We start from the raw sequence: 20,445 nt of genomic DNA, 5'->3' as shown, positions 1-20,445 counted from the left end.
TGTGTGTATGTGTGTGTATATGTTTGTGTGTCTGTGTTTGTCCCCCTAGCATTGCTTGACAACCGATGCTGGTGTGTTTACGTCCCCGTCACTTAGCGGTTCGGCAAAAAGAGACTCATAGAATAAGTACTGGGCTTACAAAGAATAAGTCCTGGGGTCGATTTGCTCGATTAAAGGCGGTGCTCCAGCATGGCCGCAGTCAAATGACTGAAACAAGTAAAAGAGTAAAAAGAGTATATACATAAAACAATCCAACTGCCCCAAAAGCTTTATCAAAAACTGAGTAAAAAACATATCTTCTAAACTTTGCTCTTTATCTTCAAATGAAAAAACACTAAACAAAATAGCAACTCCATATAATGAAGCCTCCAATAATAATGGTTACAATGAAAAAGTACAATATATAAACAACAATCTTCCTACAATAAATAAAATATGCAAGAATAGAAAAAGGAAAATAATCTGGTATAACCCCTCCTTCAACATATCAGTCTCTACGTCAATATAGTGTAGAAACACTTCCACCTCAACCACAAGTAGTGTAAACTAATAAACAAGCACAGCATAAAATTGTTATACTCCACTACCAACAACTTTGAAAAAACTGAGGCCGACTACAACCACCAAAACCTGTCTAGAATTGAAAACTTAAACCACATAAAAAGTAATAGTTGCAATTGTAGAACACTTTCTTCCTGTCCTCTTGAAGGAAATTTCATTTAGGCTCATCAGATTCTGTTAAAATGTCCAACCCATGCCAGCATGGAATGTGAGCGTTAAATGATGATGTCACACGTACACACACACATGTTTAGCAAGGAAGGATTAGATCATCGAGGCATTTACCTCATGTAGCAGTCATGTGATCAGTAGCTATCTGAAATTGCATAAAGGATGATATCTCTCCTGTGGAAATTTAGGTTTCACACAAACAAACAAAATCTGTCAGGTCTACTTGCATCGTGGAGCATAAATAATAAGATAAGAATAGAGTTATCTGACTTGACATTTATTCAATGGTTTACAATCGTTTCAACAATGTGCAGATGACTAATCAAATATCATGTCGTTAGACATGAATGATAACAACAATTCAGTCAAGTATTAGGTAAGTGATATCCGGTCATGTAATGTATATTACATATTTCCAATTGGTTATGGTCAAATGACTGCCAGAGTGAATATGTAATATACATTGCATAATATGCATGGCTAAATTGTTTTTATTATCCATTTCCATTGATATGGTGTTTGAGTGATCACCTACATGTTATAGAAACAATTGTAAACCACAGAATATATGTAATTTCATATACTACATTCTTGGACTTAATATAAATACACATACATATTATATATATATATGTATATAAATATTCATACATATTATTTATTTATATATATATATATATATACAAACTTATATTTATATTCTCTTTTTTATATATTCTACTTATTATACAACATTAATCTTTTATGTACACTTTTTTTTGTACATTCCTTTATGTACACTGATTTGTTCTGCTTTTTATATTTAACCCTACAGTCTCTTATGTGGTGGTTTAATAAGAATGTGATTGAGTATTATCTGGTAATTGATATTTGATTTAGATGTATTTCTCCATTTTCTTATCTTGTATTAGTAATTTGTGGTAAATCATTTTACCTTTGCCCATATAATACAGTAGATGAATTGATTGCATCGCAATCCTTAACATTTACGTATTAACTTTGTTGGGTACTTCACTAGCAGTATATTGGATATATGTTATCCCATGGAGGGTTGCATTTACAACCCCTATCTCAATTTGTATATATATATATATATATATAATAATAATAATATTAGGGAATATATGAGTGTATTATATATATATATATATACACATATATATACATAGATATGCAGAGACATATATATAAATATACATACATGTATATGCATACACATGCATAAAAAGCACCCACTACACTCTTGGAATGGTTGGCGCCAGGAAAGGTATCCAGCTGTAGAAAAATTGTCTGATCAGATTGGAGTCTGGTGTGGCCTGTTGGCTTGCCAGTCCCCAGTCAAACCATCCAACCCATACCAGCATGGAAAACAGACATTAAATGATGATTATGATATAAATGCACATATATATATAGATACATATGTCTATACATGTGTATGTATATATATAAGTATATGTATATATGTATACTAGCTGATGTACCTGGTAATTCCCAGGAGTAAAGATGTTCTATTTAAACACCTTATTACTCTAATATAAAAAAGCAATTTCGTTATAACTGCCACAAAAGGTGTATTTTCCCATAACGAAAAAGTACAAAAAACTGTCAGCTGGAGGAGGGAGAGTTGTTGGAGGTAGGCAAGAGAGCTTTACGGAGGTTGGCGAGAGAGATTGTCAGAGGTTGGTGAGAAAGATTGTCAAAGATTGTTGTTAGAGGTTTTTGGAGGTTGGTGAGAGAGGTTTTTGGAGGTTGGTGAGAGAAATTATCAAAGGTTGGTGAGAGAGATTGTCAAAGGTTGTCGAGAGAGATTTTTGGAGGTTGGTGAGAGAGGTTTTTGGAGGTTGGTGAGAGAAATTATCAAAGGTTGGTGAGAGAGATTATCAAAGGTTGTCGAGAGAGATTTTTGGAGGTTGGTGAGAGAGATTGTCAAAGGTTGTCGAGAGAGATTTTTGGAGGTTGGTGAGAGAGATTGTCAAAGGTTGTCGAGAGAGGTTTTTGGAGGTTGGTGAGAGAGGTTTTCGGAGGTTGGTGAGAGAGATTATCAAAGGTTGTCGAGAGAGATTTTTGGAGGTTGGTGAGAGAGATTGTCAAAGGCTGTCGAGAGAGGTTTTTGGAGGTTGGTGAGAGAGGTTTTCGGAGGTTGGTGAGAGAGATTATCAAAGGTTGTCGAGAGAGATTTTTGGAGGTTGGTGAGAGAGATTGTCAAAGGCTGTCAAGAGAAGTTTTTGGAGGTTGGTGGAGAGGTTTTCGGAGGTGGTGAGAGAGATTATCAAAGGTTGTCGAGAGAGATTTTTGGAGGTTGGTGAGAGAGATTGTCAAAGGCTGTCGAGAGAGGTTTTTGGAGGTTGGTGAGAGAGGTTTTCGGAGGTTGGTGAGAGAGATTATCAAAGGTTGTCGAGAGAGAGATTTTTGGAGGTTGGTGAGAGAGATTGTCAAAGGCTGTCAAGAGAAGTTTTTGGAGGTTGGTGAGAGAGGTTTTCGGAGGTTGGTGAGAGAGGTTATCAAAGGTTGTCGAGAGAGATTTTTGGAGGTTGGTGAGAGAGATTGTCAAAGGCTGTCGAGAGAGGTTTTTGGAGGTTGGTGAGAGAGGTTTTCGGAGGTTGGTGAGAGAGATTATCAAAGGTTGTCGAGAGAGATTTTTGGAGGTTGGTGAGAGAGATTGTCAAAGGCTGTCAAGAGAAGTTTTTGGAGGTTGGTGAGAGAGGTTTTCGGAGGTTGGTGAGAGAGATTATCAAAGGTTGTCGAGAGAGATTTTTGGAGGTTGGTGAGAGATTGTCAAAGGTTGTCGAGAGAGGTTTTTGGAGGTTGGTGAGAGAGGTTTTCGGAGGTTGGTGAGAGAGATTATCAAAGGTTGTCGAGAGAGATTATCAAAGGTTGTCGAGAGAGATTTTTGGAGGTTGGTGAGAGAGATTGTCAAAGGTTGTCGAGAGAGGTTTTTGGAGGTTGGTGAGAGAGGTTTTCGGAGGTTGGTGAGAGAGATTATCAAAGGTTGTCGAGAGAGATTTTTGGAGGTTGGTGAGAGAGATTGTCAAAGGCTGTCAAGAGAGGTTTTTGGAGGTTGGTGAGAGAGGTTTTCGGAGGTTGGTGAGAGAGATTATCAAAGGTTGTCGAGAGAGATTTTTGGAGGTTGGTGAGAGAGATTGTCAAAGGTTGTCGAGAGAGGTTTTTGGAGGTTGGTGAGAGAGGTTTTCGGAGGTTGTCGGCAGAGGTTTTCGGAGGTTGGTGAGAGAGATTGTCAAAGGTTGTCAAGAGAGGTTTTTGGAGGTTGGTGAGAGAGGTTTTCGGAGGTTGGTGAGAGAGATTATCAAAGGTTGTCGAGAGAGATTTTTGGAGGTTGGTGAGAGAGATTGTCAAAGGCTGTCGAGAGAGGTTTTTGGAGGTAGGTGAGAGAGGTTTTCGGAGGTTGGTGAGAGAGATTATCAAAGGTTGTCGAGAGAGATTTTTGGAGGTTGGTGAGAGAGATTGTCAAAGGCTGTCAAGAGAAGTTTTTGGAGGTTGGTGAGAGAGGTTTTCGGAGGTTGGTGAGAGAGATTATCAAAGGTTGTCGAGAGAGATTTTTGGAGGTGGTGAGAGAGATTGTCAAAGGCTGTCAAGAGAGGTTTTGGAGGTTGGTGAGAGAGGTTTTCGGAGGTTGGTGAGAGAGATTATCAAAGGTTGTCGAGAGAGATTTTTGGAGGTTGGTAAGAGAGATTGTCAAAGGTTGTCGAGAGAGGTTTTTGGAGGTTGGTGAGAGAGGTTTTCGGAGGTTGGTGAGAGAGATTGTCAAAGGTTGTCGAGAGAGGTTTTTGGAGGTTGGTGAGAGAGGTTTTTGGAGGTTGGTGAGAGAGGTTTTTGGAGGTTGGCAAGAGAGGTTGTCAGAGGGAGAGGCATCTTTGTTCCAAAATCTCAGTCTTGCAGGGCTTCGTGATACACAATGGTTTTGGTTTTGCTGTTGGGTGCATAGATGAATAAATTTTCCAGATTTCCAACTCTGGAGCATCCGACATGGAGCTGTCCATGAGAAAAAGCAGGAATGGGACGCATTAAATACATTCTGGAATCAAAAGTTTATCTCCTGTCATCGTAAAAGTTTAACTGGAAAAATGCAGAATTATCAAAGTTATGGGCATTCAAGTGTAATCAAATTTAATTGAAAACTCTGCATGCATTACTAGCATTTAGTTATTTGGAGATGTTGAAAAAAATGTCTATTAATGCAATGTGTGAATTAATTACAGCAATATGTATATAACTGTGTAGATATTGAAGTAGAATAGATGAATAATTGTTTGATTTAGTAAATATCAGATATAATGAATCGGAGACTTACTTGAGGTTGCCGTTGTCACATTAGAGCAGTTTGTGAAGTAGAAGTACCCACTTGTACTCTTACTCGTTGTAGCATTTTAATGGTTAACTTTATAAAGGCTAATTTATTAAAGCTAATATATAATTGTAGTATATATAAACGAAAAAAAGTATGTATGTATATAAATGTATGAATGAAGTCTTTAAGGTTTAAGATACAAATGAAGAAAGTGTAACAATAAGGTTTAGCAGTTGTAAACTGTGAGTAGTGAAATGCAGAATTAGGTCCGTTGATCGTGAGAATCAAATATTGACTGCTTCGCTAAAAACTGACAATTGTAAATGCAGGTGCTATGTGTTATTTCCCTTGGGTGTTTAAATAAAATATATTATTAGTTATACCATGTACCCTGGATGGATGCATACATGGGAAGAAAGACAAAGAAAATACGGACAACACAGGAACTACAATATGAATAATAAGCATCATCATAACTGAAGCAACCCATCATTTATGACCAAAAATCCCATATGTCCTGAATGGCGGAAAAGCATGGAAGATGGGAAGAAAACAAAACCTATAACCAAGTATAGATCAAGTATTAAGAATACGAAAATAGCACCTGAAAAAATATGTTATAAGTATAAAGATACCATAAACAAGTATAAGAATGGAGAAAATATGTTAAAATCAAATTTGAATTTAATATAAAATTGAATTCAATACATATGCCCGTTTCAGAGGACAACACAAATATTTAAGAAATAATAACAATGATTATTAGTATAATTAGAGTTATGCATTGTCATTCTCATCAGTGTGAAGAAATTTTAGGAAGAACATCAAAAAAGTTGAATTTAATACAAAATTGAATTCAATACATACGCCCGTTTCAAAGGACAACACAAATATTTAAGAAATAATAATGATAATTATTGGTATAATTAGAGTTATGCATTGTCATTCTCATCAGTGTGAAGAATTTTTAGGAAGAACATCAAAAAAGTTATTAATAAAATTCAACAAGGAAAATCAGATGGGGTAATAGGGAAAAATTAAAGTGGATATCTACAAACAAGTTGTAAAAGGGGAAATTAATAATTAGAGAGACGAAAAAGAAAGCCATATCAATGTGTATGCAAGTCTATTTGTGCAAATAACTATAACTTAAAAAGTCTAACGGATATATTTAAAAAATAGTAAAAGATCGAGGCATCCACATGGGAACCAGCCTAAAATTCAGAGAACACCTTGACTCAGTGTGTCTTACTGCAAGAAAGTACAGCGGGTGGATCTTGCGCACCTTCAAATCAAGAGATACCTCAGCAATGAAAACCCTCTGGAACAGTATGATACTTCCGAGGATTGACTACTGTTCTCAGTTGTGGTCACCAACAACAAAGGGCCAACTATCTAACATGGAATCGCTCCAAAGAAATTTTACCTCATACTTCTCAGAAACGAGGGACCTGGACTATTGGCAAAGACTCAAAACCTTGAAGATGTACTCAATAGAAAGAAGATTTGAGCGATACCGAATTATATACATTTGGAAAATGATTGAGCAAAAGGTGCCAAACTTTGGTATCAAAACCTACCACTCACTGCGCCACGGAAGACGCTGCCAGCTACCACCAATCAACAAAAAGGCTGGCCAGGCAGCAAAAACCCTGCGAGAGTCAAGTCTGTTGGTTCGAGGAGCACAACTATTCAACTCCATTCCGGTACATGTCAGAAATCTATCAGGATGCAGTGTGGAATCCTTCAAATTGCAGCTGGATAGATACTTAAGCACCATTAGAGATGAACCCCATCTCCCAGGATATACACAACGAGCACAAACTGACTCAAACTTGCTCCTACACATGACAAAATTAAACAGAGAATGCAACCTGGCAACCACACCAGACTCTGAGGGTGGAGTCTTCGACTTGGCCTGAGCATGGACTCAAATTCAAATGAAATGAAATGTAATGTAATGTAAAAACACATGTGTTTAGCAGATAGAAACCACATGTCCACTAACAGAAAAAAGCCACCAAAAGTCAGATGTATATATATTTATATTGAAAACGAAAAAAAATATATTATTAGAAGCTTCTAGCTAAATAACAAAACTCTATTGAAATTGATTCAATATTTGAACATGTATGATTTATTCGAAAAAAATCTCCCACGCAAAAAATTGCCCACCTCAGGGGAGACGTTAAAAAAGAATAAAAAACAAATATATGAAGGAAAAAATTATTATTAATTCACAAGGAATGAATACGTATATACCTAACATATAAGAATATACAAACATACACACACATAAATATACACACGTACAGTCTCACACACACACACACACGAGTGCATGTGTCTGGGAAGATACAAACATAATATAATTAACAAATACGCATTCATATATATCATATATATATATATATATATATATATATACACACACACACACATATATATATATATACACATACATATACACATGCATACATATATACATACATATACACATACATACGCATATATAAATATAAACACATATATACATACAGAAATACATACATACATATATATATATATATTTATATATATACATACAAACACATATACATATGTAGACAAAAATTCATATCTTATTTCTTTACTACCCACAAGGGGCTAAACATAGAGGGGACAAACAAGGACAAACAAAGGGATTAAGTCGATTATATCGACCCTGGTGCGCAACTGGTAGTTAATTTATCGACCCCGAAAGGATGAAAGGCAAAGTCGACCTCGGCGGAATTTGAACTCAGAACGTAACGGCAGACGAAATACCTGTTTCTTTACTACACACTAGGGGCTAAACAAATAAGTACCAGTTACGCACTGGGGTCGATATAATCAACTTAATCCGTTTGTCTGTCCTTGTTTGTCTCCTTTTTGGAGTTAAACAAAGAGGAGACAAACAAGGACAGACAAACGGATTAAGTTGATTATATCGACCCCAATGCGTAACTGGTACTTATTTAATCAACCTTGAAAGGATGAAAGGCAAAGTCAACCTCGGCAGAATTTGAACTCAGAACGTAGCAGCAGACGAAATACCAATTTCTTTACTACCCACAAGGGGCTAAATACAGAGGGGACAAACAAGGATAGAGACACGGATTAAATCGATTACATCGACTCCAGTGCGTAACTGGTACTTATTTAATCTTCCCCAAAAGGATGAAAGGCAAAGTGGATCTCGGCGGAATTTGAATTCAGAATGTAATGGCAGACGAAATACCACTATGCATTTCGCCCGGTGTGCTAACATCTCTGCAAGCTTGCCACCTTGTATATAACACTAATGCAAGCATACACCTGAACAGAAACGACAATTGCCTCACACACGTTTCCATATCTGCATCTAGGAAGGTGTATAAAAAAAAGAATAGAATTGAATAGCCTGTCTTCCTCTGACTAGTAATGACAATGTCAACATGGCAAATCAATGATAAACAAATATTTTGAGGGTGAAAGATAAAGGAATGACAGTTATTATCAGAGATATTAGGTTTTGGTTGTCACTCAATATAACTACATTACTTTCTGTCGCTGATAACCAATATCCAATCAAAGTTCTCCTTTACCAAAATGCAGTGGTGTAGACAAATGGTTGGCGGTTGGCGGAAAAGTAAGTTGATAAACTGATAAAGGTAGTCAGACAGAATGTGATTAAATGATTAAGCATAGGTGCAGATTTGGCTGTGTGATAAAAAGCTTGCTTCCCAACCACTTGGTTCTGGGTTCAGTCCCACTGCATAGCAACTTGGGCATGTGTCTTCTGTAATAGCCTCATGCCGACCAAAGCCTTGTGAGTTGATTTGGTGGAAGGAAACTAAAAGAAGCCCATCATGTATATAGAAATATATGACTTACGGCTAAATCATGTTGAAAGCGCCGGTTCTTGTCTGATTACCAAAGTTAAGCAATGTTGAGCCTAGCGAGTACTTAGGTAACCATTTGGGAAACCTAGGTGCAATAAGCGTCTCACACATCCCCCGTAACTTAGTGGTTCGGCAAAAGAGACTGATAGAATAAGTACTAGGCTTACAAAGAATAAGTCCTGGGGTCAATTTTTTTATCTACAGGCAGTGTTCCAGCATGGTAACAGTCAAATGACTGAAACAAGTAAAAGAATCATCATCATTATTTAACGTCCGCTTTCCATGCTAGCATGGGTTGGACGATTTGACTGAGGTCTGGCGAACCAGACTCCAATCTGATCTGGTAGAGTTTCTACAGCTGGATGCCCTCCCTAACGCCAACCACTCCAAGAGTGTAGTGGGTGCTTTTACATGCCACCGGCACAAGGGCCAGTTTGGTGGTACTGGCAACAGCCACGCCCACATGGTGCTTTTTACGTGCCACCTGCACAGGAGCCAGTCCAGCAGCACTGGCGACGACCTCGCTCGAATGTTTCACGTGCCACCAGCACAAATGCTCGTAAGGCGACACGGTAACGATCACGACGTGGTAACGATCGTGAAAGATATATATATAGTTAATCCAAACATGAACAAAGAGAAAACTTAACAACGCGAGGATGTGAAACAAGTATAGTGTTATTGAACGCTCAGGAAAGGAAAGAAAGAAGGAGGATTTAGTTGGCGGCCCATCTGACCTTCATATAGTTTACCACAGAGATATATATACATACGTACGTACATACATACATATCAGTGTCTGTGTGTCTGTATTTGTTCCCTCACCACTGCTTGACAACTAGTGTTGGTGGTGTTGTTGCTGTTGAGCGAATGGTCTTCGTCACTGTAGTGGGAGTAATCCGAAACGTGGTCCTTTGCTGTTCGTAAGACCCATAGAAGAGAAAGCAGCTCAACCCCCAACACCGAGAGCATCAACGGATGGATGAATGCGCATCCAGGCTCAGCGGTTGCGTAGGAAGTCGGGGACAAGAAACAGGAAGAAAGAGTGAGAGAAAGTTGGAGGGAAAGAGTACAACAGGGGTCGCCACCACCCCCTACCGGAGCCTCATGGGACTTTAGATGTTTGCGCTCAATAAACAAACATAACGCCCGGTCTGGGAATCAAAACCGTAATCCTCCGACCGCGAGTTCGCTGCCCTAACCATTGGGTCATTGTGCCTCCACTTGGTGTTGGTGTGTTTATGGTCCCTTGTAACTTAGCAGTTTGGCAAAAGGGACCAATAGAATAAGTACGAGGTTTCAAAAAAAAAAAAAATAATAGTAAGGACATTGCTTGACAACCGATGCTGGTGTGTTTACGTCCCCATAACTTAGTGGTTCGGCAAAAAGAGACCGATAGAAAAAGTACTGGTCTTACAAAGAATAAGTCCCGGGGTCGATTTGCTTGACTAAAGACGGTGTTCCAGCATGGCCACAGTCAAATGACTGAAACAAGTAAAAGAGTAAAATATAAAAAAAAAAAACAGGCGCAGGAGTGGCTGTGTGGTAAGTAGCTTGCTAACCAACCACATGGTTCCGGGTTCAGTCCCACTGCGTGGCACCTTGGGCAAGTGTCTTCTACTATAGCCTCGGCCCGACCAATGCCTTGTGAGTGGATTTGGTAGACGGAAACTGAAAGAAGCCTGTCGTATATATGTATATATATATGTATGGGTGTGTGTGTTTTTGTGTCTGTGTTTGTCTCCCTAGCATTGCTTGACAACCACTGCTGTGTTTATGTCCCCATAACTTATGTCCCCATCGTATATATGTATATATATATATACATGTGTGTGTATATGTTTGTGTGTATATGTTTGTCCCCCCAACATCGCTTGATGTTGGTGTGTTTACGTCTCCGTAACTTAGCGGTTCGGCAAAAGAGACCGATAGAATAAGTACTAGGCTTACAAAGAATAAGTCCTGGGGGTCGATTTGCTCGACTAAAGGCAGTGTTCCAGCATGGCCACAGTCAAATGACTGAAACAAGTAAAAGAGTAAAATATAAAGAAAAAAAACACCTGATGAAGGGTGGAGGGTATATCAGCCGAAACGTTGTGCTAACAACAAACAAGATGAAGACAAATATCCGTCAAACGTAAATAATGTAAAGAATGTAAATAATTCCTCATCTCTTAAAGATAGAACTGTTCTTTGAAATAAATATATGTCTCTACTGAAAAAGTTTGAAAACTCTTGGAATGCACCTTATACTCTCTTTTACTCTTTTACTTGTTTCAGTCATTTGACTGCGGCCATGCTGGAGCACCGCCTTTAGTTGAGCAAATCGACCCCGGGACTTATTCTTTTTGTAAGCCCAGTACTTATTCTATCGGTCTCTTTTTGCCGAACCGCTAAGTGACGGGGACATAAACACACCAGCATCGGTTGTCAAACAATGCTAGGGGGACAAACACAGACACACAAACACACACACATACATATATAAATATACATATATACGACAGGCTTCTTTCAGTTTCCGTCTACCAAATCCACTCACAAGGCATTGGTCGGCCCGGGGCTATAGCAGAAGACACTTGCCCAAGATGCCACGCAGTGGGACTGAACCCAGAACCATGTCGTTGGTTAGCAAGCTACTTACCACACAGCCACTCCTGCACCTATATGTTAATATGCTCTCCACAATCTAGACAGCAGATGAACAAAAGTATTAATTAATCTGACGAGATTCTCTTGCAGACGACCTCAATGATGGAAGGCAATGACCTAATTATAGCAAGTGAGATGCTAAGGCAGTGCTGTGATGAGTTCCATGTTTGGCATGGAGGTTACAGCTTTGGTTCAAGGAGTGAGCAGGCAACAAGGCAGACTTTATACAAAAGAACAATGAACGCATTATATGGTACTTGTCGACAAGATTTTAAAATTTATATATATAAAGGCGCAGGAGTGGCTGTGTGGTAAGTAGCTTGCTAACCAACCACATGGTTCCGGGTTCAGTCCCACTGCGTGGCACCTTGGGAAAGTGTCTTCTGCTATAGTTCCGGGCCGACCAATGCCTTGTGAGTGGATTTGGTAGATGGAAACTGAAAGAAGCCCGTCGTATATATGTATTTTTCGTTGTGTTAATTGTCCTGTACTCCATTTTTTTTGTTGTTTTTTAAAAAATGTCCAGTTCCTTTGGTTTGTGTCTATGTTTTCGTTTCTCTTTGTGTTCGACGTCCCTTTGGTGTCCTGTACTCATATATGCGTGTATATGTACATGTAGAGGTAGGTACGTACATATATGTTTATATATATGCATATGTTCTATTTTGTTAACATATATATATATATATGTATGTGTTTGTGTGTCTGTGTTTGTTCCCCTAGCATTGCTTGACAACCGATGCTGGTGTGTTTACGTCCCCGTCACTTAGCGGTTCGGCAAAAGAGACCGATAGAATAAGTACTGGGCTTACAAAGAATAAGTCCCGGGATCGATTTGCTCGACTAAAGGCAGTGCTCCAGCATGGCCGCAGTCAAATGACTGAAACAAGTAAAAGAGTAAAAGAGGATATAGGTTTCAGGTCTCCTTTCCAAAACAACTCGTAACCTTATAACTGAAATTAAGGCTAAGAATTTATTTACATTATTTACATTATTGACATTCAACGGATATTTGTCCTCATCTTTGTTGCTAACACGACATTTTGGCTGATATACCTTCCAGCCTTCATCAGGTCTCTTGGGGAAATTTTGAACCTGGGTTCTCATTTCTAAGGTATTTTTCGATGCTCTTGTTATCATTATTATTATTATTATTCAGGTCACTGCCTGGAATTGAACTCGGAATCTTGGGGTTAGTAGCCTGTGCTCTTAACCACTACGCCGTATGCCCATGGGCATATAAATAATGTAAATAATGTACATAAATTCCTCATCTCTTCAATACAAATGGCTAAGAATTATTTTGGAAAACTCAACTTTTAATTAAAAAGACAATTAAAGAACTATTTAAAAGGCATTACAATATTTAGAAATTTATGTTATTTAAAATATATTTTCTTTACTACCAACAAGGGACTAAATATAGAGGGGACAAACAAAGACAGACAAACGGATAAAGTCGATTACATCAACCCCAGTGCGTAACTGGTACTTAATTTATCGACCCTGGTGGAATTTGAACTCAGAACGTAACGGCAGATGAAATACGGCTATGCATTTCGCCCGGCGTACTAACGTTTCTGCCAGCTCGCCGCCCTAATTTAAATGTTGTTTAAAATATAATTAATGATTATTCTAAAAGCATTGGATATTTAAAAATTTGATTAAAATATGTGCATGTTATCTGCAATAGACTTCAGATACAACAATTTAATCATTGGTATTTCCATAAGTGTCAGCAATATACTTCACTTGTACAAATGTCATTATATTTTTTCATTTTTGGGGAAAGGGTCTCCTTGTTGAAATTGAATTCAGTTATAGCTAAGCTTTACTCCTGTTTCAGTGCTAGGATTAGCTCCCAATGGTTAGGGTGGGGGATCTTTTCAGTTTGAACGGCAGTTTTTTCTAGCGGTATCATATGAAATTGTCACCCATAATTATGACCCTTGTATCAATCTATTGCATTTCAATCTGTTTTAGGGTTAGGGAGAAGGTTATCTTATTTTTCTTCCCAAATGTAAATAAACCCAATCTGTTTCTTAAACGAGGGACATATTCATACGGCACAGAATGTTTTTTTACCTCAATAGACGCCAGTGATTGGTTGAAATTGCAGAAATTGAAGAAAAAAAAAACAACAAATATCTTACAAACTATAGAATTTTCTCAATAAAGCCAAGAGAAAAAGATGTTTTATAAACACATTCTACCAGTATACGAAGTTTAAAAGACTGATAAAATAAGTACTAGGCTTACAAAGAATAAGTCCTGGGGTCGATTTGCTCGACTAAAGGCAGTGCTCCAGCATGGCCGCAGTCAAATGACTGAAACAAGTAAAAGAGTAAAGAGTAAAGAGTAACTACATCCTTAGTCACAGAGTGACGGTGATCATTAACGTACTTTAAAATTTCAATATTCTCTATTAATGCCTTCATGTGCAATCTTGTGTTACATTTCTTTTGCTTTCTTTGAGAACATTTTTTTGACTCCCTTCGGTCAGACACTGACCATGGGTTTGCACCTAGAGAGTTACCCTCTGAGCCACAAGTCTGGGCAAGGTTGTTTTTTTATGGAAGACCAGCAGTCGCCCATGCATACCGGTCTCCCCTCTCCACGTCACTAATGTTGTCCAAGGGAAAGGCAAAGGGACCGATGCAGCTTGGCACCTGTGACGTCGCAACTCATTTCTACAGCTGAGTGAACTGGAGCAACGTGAAATAAAGCGTCTTGCTCAAGAACACAACACGCAGCCCGGTCCGGGATTCGAGCTCACAACCTCACGATCATAAGCTCGATGCTCTAACCACTGAGCCACACCCCATAAATAATTGTATCACTCTTATTTTCACTATGTTTATGATACATCTATGGCAATCCATCAACAAGCATATCACTCCCATGTTCACTTTTTACCACTTGTCCTTATGGGTCTTAACTTGAACAGTTTTCTTCAAAGCCACAGTTGAACCAATTCTACTATATGGCTCAGAAACCTGGACGTTATCAAAGAAGCTTGAGAGGCGGTTGGATGGAACTTACACTCGCCTCCTTATGAGAGCTCAAAATCTCTCATGGAAGCGTCATCCAACCAAAGTACAAATACACGGGAAACTACCACCTGTATCATCTCTTGTGAAAGGTAGAAGAGTCCAGTTTGCTGGACATTGTTGTAGAGCAGAAAACAAGGTAATTTCTACTCTTCTCCTCTGGAAGCAATCTGCTCGCGATACCAGAGGGCGCACACTCTCCTACCCTGATGTAATCTCCAGGGATACAGGCATCCAGCAACAGGACCTCTGTAAAGCTATGATGGACCGTGAAGTCTGGCATAACATAGTAAATTCCATTGTCTCGACCACGGTTGAACAATGAATGATGAACAGTTTTAAAGCAAAACATGACTATTTCAAAATTAGCAAACATGTCATAGCTTAAGTTTACTAGTAAATTGCTATTGGTTTGGTTGTTGGGTGTATTTTTTTGTGTATAAAATATGAGCAAATATGATATAGGGACCTACATATAAACATTTACTTCATGCTCCCATCTGGGCAGTGTTCCCAGTGGCAATGTTTACAGATGGGCAATATTCCATATTGGCAATTGGGAAGCAGTTGCCAGCAACCGTGGAGAATGGCGACATACCGTAAAAGAGGGTATACAAAGGAGTGACAGAGAGAGAGAGGAGAAATGGAAAGACAAGAAAAGACGTTAACAAGAAACTATGACATTACACCCAGCCAGGAACAGTCTTTGCTACATTTGCGGCACCTGCCAGAGGGAGTGTTTGTCCAGGATAGGACTACACAGCCACAGCAGGAAATGTATTAGGACATGAAATGTAAAAGCCGGACTGGACTATTTTATGCGCAACTCCATTGTCTCCCGAGACAAAAAGGATGCCAACAACAACAACAACAAGTGTTCCCAGAAGCGATTCTCCCACATGAGCAACTTTTCTAAGAGGCAATCATCCAGTGGAAATTTTCCAGTGGAAATTTTCCCAGTGGCAATTCTCTGTCCACGATCTTCTCTATTTAAGGCTTGTATCATCATCATCATCATCGTTTAACGTCTGTTTTCCATGCTAGCACAGGTTGGACGGTTCGACCGGGGTCTGAGAAGCCAGGGGCTGCTCCAGGCTCCACTCTGATCTGGCAGAGTTTCTTCGGATGGTGCTTTTTATCTGAAGCCAAATTTCATTCTTCAAGCAGCATTGCCAAATATCAGCGCTTTAATTGCCTCTGTTACCTAAGGCTCTATCAGGTTAATTTTTGCTCCCAGGTGCATCTCATGTCTATCAGAGTTTATTATGACTGGATGTGTGAGGGCGCGTGGCTTAGTGGTTAGGGCATTCGGCTCATGATCGTAAGGTTGTGAGTTTGATTCCCGGCGACGCGTTGTGTCCTTGAGCAAGACACTTTATTTCACGTTGCTCCAGTCCACTCAGCTGGCAAAAATGAGTTGTACTTGTATTTCAAAGGGTCAGCCTTGTCACTCTCTGTATCACGCTGATTATCCCCGAGAACTACGTTAAGGGTACACGTGTCTGTGGAATGCTCAGCCATTTGCACGTTAATTTCACGAGCAAGCTATTCCGTTGATCGTATCAGCTGGGACCCTCGTCGTCGTAACCGGCGGGGTCTTTTTTTATGACTGGATGTAAGAAATCAGCAATGTATTCTCTCCACCTGCAAAGGATGCTCTCCTCTGTAGAGAGAAGAACCCCAGTTGAGTTCTTAATGATGGACAGGTATGAAGGAGTGGCTGTGTGGTAAGTAGCTTGCTTACCAACCACATGGTTCCGGTTTCAGTCCCACTGTGTGGCACCTTGGGTAAGTGTCTTGTACTATAGTCTCGGGCCAACCAAAGCCTTGTGAGTGGATTTGGTAGATGGAAACTGAAAGAAGCCATTCGCATATATATGTGTGTGTGTGTGTGTATGTGTCCATCCCAACATTGCTTGACAACCGATGCTCGTGTGTTTACGTCCCCCTAACTTAGCGGTTTGGCAAAAGGAGCTTATAGAATAAGTACTAGGCTTACAAAGAATAAGTCCTGGGGTCGATTTGTTCAACTGAAGGCAGTGCTCCAGCATGGCCGCAGTCAAACAACTGAAACAAGTAAAAGAATAAAAGAGGGTTTCTCATTATGAAATTGATGAATAGTCTGCCAGAAGACTTCATTGACCAATCTTAACCCTTTTAATACCAACCCAACTGAAACCACCTCTGGCTCTGTAGTACAAATATCTTGTTTCCAAAAGTTCTGAATTAAAATCTTCCACCAAACCTTAGTCACAATTTATGTTCCTAACACTAGCTTAATGATAACTAAGATATTTTACTAAACTCTTTGTTATATTTAAAACTAGCAGTATCGCTTGGCATTACACGGGTTTGTTTCGACCCTTTAGAATTGGAAGTTTTGAAAAGTAAAAATTTTGCATTATGTAGCTTGTTATTCTAAGTGAACATTTTTCTGGTTGAAATACACCGAAAAATGGCGACACAGCAGTCAAAAAATCGTAAAAAATAGGGATTTTCATAGAAAAAAAGCACCTTTTTTATGTAAATAATTTTTGGTCTTAACATGGTCCGATTTGAATTTTACCTTCTACAGAATGAAGAGCTAGCCTTCTTCTGTTATACTCTTAGTTTTGGTCAACTTGTGCCGCAGGGTCTCGGAGGAGATAGTGTTAGTTGAAGGCTACCAAACCTGCCACATACAGAAAACTTCAGCTTTACATACAGTTGCGGCCAAAATGTTCAGAACGGCATTGTTTTCGTCAGAAAATTAGTATAAGTTTTTATCAAAGTAGCTTTCTATTCTATAATTTTCACAGACAATAAATACAATATTAGTTGTTATTGTCTGAGATTTTGGTGTAATTTGAGAGGATAATACAAAAGTTATGGATGATTTAGTGATTTACTGCAAAACCCATGGCGACCAAAATGATCAGAACGGTTGCTTTTACTCCGTGTTTTAGTATATTTAACCGGCGAACTCTAATGTTTTGAATTTGTTTACATGACGGTTCGTTTACTAAACATTAGTAAGAATATATGCAGTGTACTTTGTTAATATAGTGCCACTTACTCCGTTACCAACTTTGATAAAAAAATTATATCTACTTTTCTGACGAAAACAATGCCGTTCTGAACATTTTGGCCACGACTGTATATAGATTAACAGAAAGAAACAGAGTATCTTAACAGAAATATCGTAACAAAGCCAGGTTAAGCCAGAGTCTAGCTTGACCCTCAAAGTCCTCCCATCCATAACTTAGCCCTGGGTGTTTACACTGTCTCTTTTGCAACTTCTCATGCCTCAGTGTACTGCACACAGAAAAGGGGGCAGTCATTTTCAAGTCAAGCATTGTAGGCCTCCCTCTTTGCTCAAATGGCATTCATTTAGTTTTTAGTGTCTTTTACTCTTTTACTCGTTTCAGTCATTTGACTGTGGCCATGCTGGAGCACCACCTTTTTAGTCGAGCACTTCGACCCCAGGATTTATTCTTTGTAAGCCTAGTACTTATTCAATTGGTCTCTTTTGCCGAACTGCTAAGTTACGGGGACGTAAACACACCAGCATCGGTTGTCAAGCGATGTTGGGGGGACAAACACAGACACACAAACACATACACACACATATATATATATACATGTATACGACAGGCTTCTTTCAGTTTCCGTCTACTAAATCCACTCACAAGGCATTGGTCGGCCCGGGGCTATAGCAGAAGATACTTGCCCAAGATGCCACGCAGTGGGACTGAACCCGGAACCATGTGGTTGGTAAATAAGCTACTTACCACACAGCCACTCCTGCGCCATTTACTCATTTCAGTCATTTGACTGTGGCCATGCTGGAGCACCGCCTTTTTAGTCGAGTACATCGACCCCAGGATTTATTCTTTGTAAGCCTAGTACTTATTCAATTGGTCTCTTTTGCCGAACTGCTAAGTTACGGGGATGTAAACACACCAGCATCAGTTGTCAAGCGATGTTGAGGGGACAAACACAGACACACAAACATATACACATACACACACATATATATATATATACGACATGGATTTATGGAGGGTCAAAGTTGGGAACAAAAACAGGACAGTGGAGGCATACAAGGAAACTGAACGAAAACAGAAATGGAGGGTCGTTAGTTCAGAATAAGGAGAAAATATTGAACACTGGGAGAAATATATTTGTATGTATGTATAGACACACACACACATATGATGCATTGCAGAAGTTTTTAGACTTTTTCAAGAGAGACATTCATAAATTTCCAAGAAGTACAGAGCTTTAAAGCAGGACCCTTCTTACCATACAGCCACACCTGTATATTTGTCTATCATTGGTAATTACTTCCAGTGTTGGCCTCACATTTTTGGGAAGGTTCTAGCAACATGCATATTACTCAGCTGCTAGCAATGCAGCCACCAACCAATGACAATGGATGCCCCTCCTGCAGTCAAGAAGGAAATCAGAACAAAGTACCCAAATGCTACTAAAAACAGGATGAGTTTCCTTGGAAAACTAAGTGTTAATTCTAATATCTTTTTCTCTTTCTCTTTCTTTTTTACTTGTTTCAGTCATTTTGACTGCGGCCATGCTGGAGCACCGCCTTTAGTCGAGCAAATCGACCCCAGGACTTATTCTTTTTGTAAGCCTACTACTTATTCTATCGGCCTCTTTTTGCCGAACCGATAAGTTACGGAGACGTAAACACAGCAGCATCGGTTGTCAAGCGATGTTGGGGGGACAAACACAGACACACAAACACATACACACACATATATATATATATACATGTATACGACAGGCTTCTTTCAGTTTCCGTCTACTAAATCCACTCACAAGGCATTGGTCGGCCCGGGGCTATAGCAGAAGATACTTGCCCAAGATGCCACGCAGTGGGACTGAACCCGGAACCATGTGGTTGGTAAATAAGCTACTTACCACACAGCCACTCCTGCGCCATTTACTCATTTCAGTCATTTGACTGTGGCCATGCTGGAGCACCGCCTTTTTAGTCGAGTACATCGACCCCAGGATTTATTCTTTGTAAGCCTAGTACTTATTCAATTGGTCTCTTTTGCCGAACTGCTAAGTTACGGGGATGTAAACACACCAGCATCAGTTGTCAAGCGATGTTGAGGGGACTAACACAGACACACAAACATATACACATACACACACATATATATATATATATACGACATGGATTTATGGAGGGTCAAAGTTGGGAACAAAAACAGGACAGTGGAGGCATACAAGGAAACTGAACGAAAACAGAAATGGAGGGTCGTTAGTTCAGAATAAGGGGAAAATATTGAACACTGGGAGAAATATATTTGTATGTATGTATAGACACACACACACATATGATGCATTGCAGAAGTTTTTAGACTTTTTCAAGAGAGACATTCATAAATTTCCAAGAAGTACAGAGCTTTAAAGCAGGACCCTTCTTACCATACAGCCACACCTGTATATTTGTCTATCATTGGTAATTACTTCCAGTGTTGGCCTCACATTTCTGGGAAGGTTCTAGCAACATGTCATATTACTCAGCTGCTAGCAATGCAGCCACCAACCAATGACAATGGATGCCCCTCCTGCAGTCAAGGAGGAAATCAGAACAAAGTACCCAAATGCTACTAAAAACAGGATGAGTTTCCTTGGAAAACTAAGTGTTAATTCTAATATCTTTTTCTCTTTCTCTTTCTTTTTTACTTGTTTCAGTCATTTTGACTGCGGCCATGCTGGAGCACCGCCTTTAGTCGAGCAAATCGACCCCAGGACTTATTCTTTTTGTAAGCCTACTACTTATTCTATC

The 20,445-nt window shown here is 39.3% G+C and overlaps 1 protein-coding gene and 1 long non-coding RNA gene across 3 annotated transcripts in view; one reads left to right on the top strand and one right to left on the bottom strand.

Moving 5' to 3' along the window:
• Positions 1-20,445, bottom strand: part of LOC115223463 (tyrosine-protein kinase SRK2) — a 130,722-nt gene that overhangs the window by 95,982 nt on the left and 14,295 nt on the right. The window lies entirely within an intron of this gene.
• On the top strand, positions 5,211-10,502 carry LOC118767642. The gene is made up of 3 exons (XR_005003558.1): positions 5,211-5,230; positions 5,266-5,370; positions 10,470-10,502. It is a non-coding gene; the product is annotated as an uncharacterized LOC118767642 (long non-coding RNA).

Source organism: Octopus sinensis, linkage group LG23, assembly GCF_006345805.1.
Source record: "Octopus sinensis linkage group LG23, ASM634580v1, whole genome shotgun sequence".
NCBI classification, from domain to species: Eukaryota; Metazoa; Mollusca; class Cephalopoda; order Octopoda; family Octopodidae; genus Octopus; species Octopus sinensis.
Note: the sequence above shows the minus strand (reverse complement) of the source record. Positions and strands in the feature narration are given on the sequence as shown.